Below are 3,829 nucleotides of genomic sequence, written 5' to 3' on the forward strand. Positions count from 1 at the left end.
GATGTTTTTGGTGTTGGGTTATGGATATTGAGATGTTGTGTCCTACATGTTTTTTGTTCTCTTAGGATTCGAGATGTGCACTAGTTCTTGTGCTAAGAAGGTAAGGGGTAGTTTCCTTTTTGTTCCTTTTATTGAGGCATGTGGTTGGTGGCATGGAATGACACTATAACCTAGACATGGGGTGCAAAAAGATAATATGATAGTGGATGCAAGCTTGGAGATAAAATCTATGATCATTCTGAACTACACATATTTTCTAAGAGGCTAAAGGTAGTGAACAATGTTTGAAGATAGTCTAATAGTGGAGGATTAGTCTAAGGATGTGATGCCTATAGGACTATGAGGATTATCTTGGTATCAAAGGTGGATATAATGTGATATGTGAGAGAATTATAGGATGATGGTAGATAATCAAGTGTGGAGCCAAACCTTTTGATCAAGGTGATGAAGGACACACATGATGAGATAAACTACCTTGGACAAGTGTGTTAGCCAAGGGATAGTCATAGTGTTATGTGGTCACTAGAATGATGATACCAAAGATAGGATGTGATAGAGGATGTGGATCAAGATGTATTTGCACAAGGATTCTAGATGTACTTCTAAGGGATTATGAAACTAATAATATTAAAGAGGATAAACTATATGATGACTCTTTAAAAGGACTCTAGGGTAGACAATATGCAAAGTGTGTGAGGAAGACGCTAGACCTAATCATAATAGTCATAAGTGGTGATCTTGATAAGGGTATAATTAACTCTAGGGTGGGCTCTTAGTATGTCATCTTGCACTCCCACTCTACATGTAATGCCCTCTCTCTCAATTTGATCTAATTAGAAAATTCTTTGATTGAGTGCTACTTTTTGTGTTCGGCTTCTATTTCTTTGAATACTCAGGATGGCTGGAGTTTAACTTTTTTGAACTTGGGTTTGGATCATTTTAACATGAAGACTTGAATTTTTTTTTATTTTCTTAGTATAACAACTTTTAGATCAGGTAGTGACTGTGGTAAGTATACCTTAGCTTTGGCTGAATATTCACTTTCTCTTAAACAAATCTTAGGGTTTTTGCAAATGGACTAGCTAACAACCTTTTGGTACTTAATGATAAAGATCTTAGCAACAAAGTGTTGGATGTGTGGTGAAGCTAAAATGAATCAAGATGGTTGATGGATGAATGGTCAATTACCCTATGGTTTACTCCTTTCCTAAGGATTAAATTGTTGACTTTGATATCCCACTTAGTTTGGAATGTTGTTTTGACTCCTTTCTCAATTTGTAGTTACTTTACAAGTCTAGGATTGGAGGGTAGTAGCTTTTGGCATGCTGAATCTCTTTCTCTATATGCTAAGTATGGTTTAATCTTGACCTTTGTAAACTTGAGCTTTGGTTGGTCAAACATGAGAACTTAACTTCTTTGTGCACAAATAAATAATTACAATAATAAATAGGACAAGTAATCTTTCAAGTAGATAAAACAATGATATGATTTTATAATTTCAACCAAAAAAATGCTAGGATTGTTGTGAATGAACTTGCTAACAACCCGTAAATACCCAAAGATAGATTTCTTAACAATAAATAAGATATGTGAACAAATAGTCTCTCAAAGGACATAGAAACTATGAGAGATACAAGTACACGGTCTTTTCTTAAAAATGATTTTGGAAAATAGGACCAAGAATTGTGTATGTTCAACAAATATTTTCACAAGGTCAAATCACAACGCAAGCACTTCAGAAACACATTATCACTAAGGTAAAATTAACTTTGTACGATATGGTTGAAAAGGTAGCTACTAAGTTGGTTCATAATTAGATCCATGGAGTCCTCCCAAATGGTTGTTACGGGTGTGACCCACATAAGAGTCTATTCCAACCATGTTGAAATCACATGAATTTTTTCCTACCTCAAACTACCATAAAAAATACATCAACTGAACTTGCATGGATAAAAAGTATCTTTTTAATGTCTTGTTTCTATACTGACCGAGGAATTTACTGGTGTGAGATCATTCTCCTATGGGGTGACACTTCCCAATGGATAGACATCTCTAGAAGTGCTCCTAGTGTTGTTGTAGATGATCTTGCTAACAACCTTTTGGTATACACATCATGTAATTAACTGCATTCTAAAATGAAAGAAAATCAAATGAGCCCATGAAAGTAGAGTAGTAGAAACACACCAAAAAGTTTGTTCTTTCTAAATTGAAGATTTAAGTTAACTATCTATGACAAGAAGACACACATGATTAAGATGTAATATTCATTTTGCCAACTTGAAAATGTGTGTGGTCAATTTAGTAAATTGATCATCAACTTAATAAATAGAATTGTGAAAGATGGAAAGAGAAGATAAATAAGAGCACGTTAACCTTAGTCATTGAAAAATTGTGCATTCATTTTAAAGCCCAAATTGAAGTACGCAATTTGCAATGTTCTTTGAAACTTTATGCATTCAAGATTGTGTGACCTCATTTTAGAACCAAATAAAAAATAATTATTGTTTGGTTCATTCTCTTAATCATTTAAGATTGTGTGTATGTGAGAGTATGCATTGTTCTTTTTAGTACCCAAAATGAAATGTGAGTTAAATTATAAGATTTAAAAATTTAACTCCCAAAGCTTTGCTTAGATCTGAAATTTTTATTATAGCCTCCTAACAACATCTCCAACTAGCATAAATAAATTAATCATAAGCCATTGCTTATATTTGCTCCCAAAAGATTTTTTTTAAAGAAAATCATGAAAAAAATATTAATTGATAGCAATTGATCTTAAAATTTTGATTGTTTTTATTGTAGGTTTTTGATATTGACAACAACCTCCAAAAATATTTAGCTTCTAATTCTTTTATTTGCTCTCAAAATATTTTTATAATGAAAAATTATGTAAAAAACACAAAAATTCAAAAATTGCTCAAACAAATTTTATTTTTTTATTGTAGCATGTTGACATCAACATTAACCTCCAAAAATAATTTTTGCTCTTAGTTGTTTTATTTGCAACCAAATAAGTTTCTTTATGAAAAAGCACGCAAAATAAATAAAAAATCGTAAATTGCTCAAAAAAGTTTGAATTATTAACTATAGCTCTCTAGAAGGTGGATTGGGTATTAGATCTATAAGAAGTATGAATAAAGCCTTATTTCCTAAAATCAATATCTTTTTTTGGACTATGCTTCAAAACAAAATTCTAACTCTGGATAACTTGCAAAAAAGAGGGTTTTATTTGGTCAATAGATGTTGTCTTTGAAGGTGGATTACAAAGATAGGAATCATCTCTTTTTAAACACAAGTTTAGCCAGAATATTTGGAGTCATCTCCTTCACTACTAGAATATTGATTAGGTTCAGCATAATAACATTGATCAATGTTTTTAGAGCTAGACATGTACCACAAAGGATGTAGATATAGGTTTTCTTTGGAAGATTTCTCTTCCCCATCTCTAGTTGGATATCTGGAAAGAGAGAAACAATAGAATTTTCAGAAATAAGGAAACTCCTAATTGGGTTTTGGGTCAAAATATTATTAGAGTCATCAAAGAGAACTTAAAATCTTAGAGGAAAATGTTTGATGCAACCCAAATAAGTATACCTATGAATGGTAAAGTTAATAAGATAAAACAGGATGACCAGAGATAGTATGTAAAGTGGAAATCTCCACCTTTGGGTTGGATTAAAGGTCATTTTTATGGTTTAGCTAAAAGGGATCCTAGAAAAGTAGGATGTTGGGGTATTTTGAGAGACCACTACAACAGGGTAATGGATGTTATTTCAATACCTATAGGCAATTCCACAAGTCATAAAGATGAGGCTATGGCTACTTTGTT

Source organism: Cupressus sempervirens, chromosome 5 (genome assembly GCF_028749045.1).
Source record: "Cupressus sempervirens isolate cs-2001-9-10 chromosome 5, ASM2874904v1, whole genome shotgun sequence".
In the NCBI taxonomy this organism is placed as follows: Eukaryota; Viridiplantae; Streptophyta; class Pinopsida; order Cupressales; family Cupressaceae; genus Cupressus; species Cupressus sempervirens.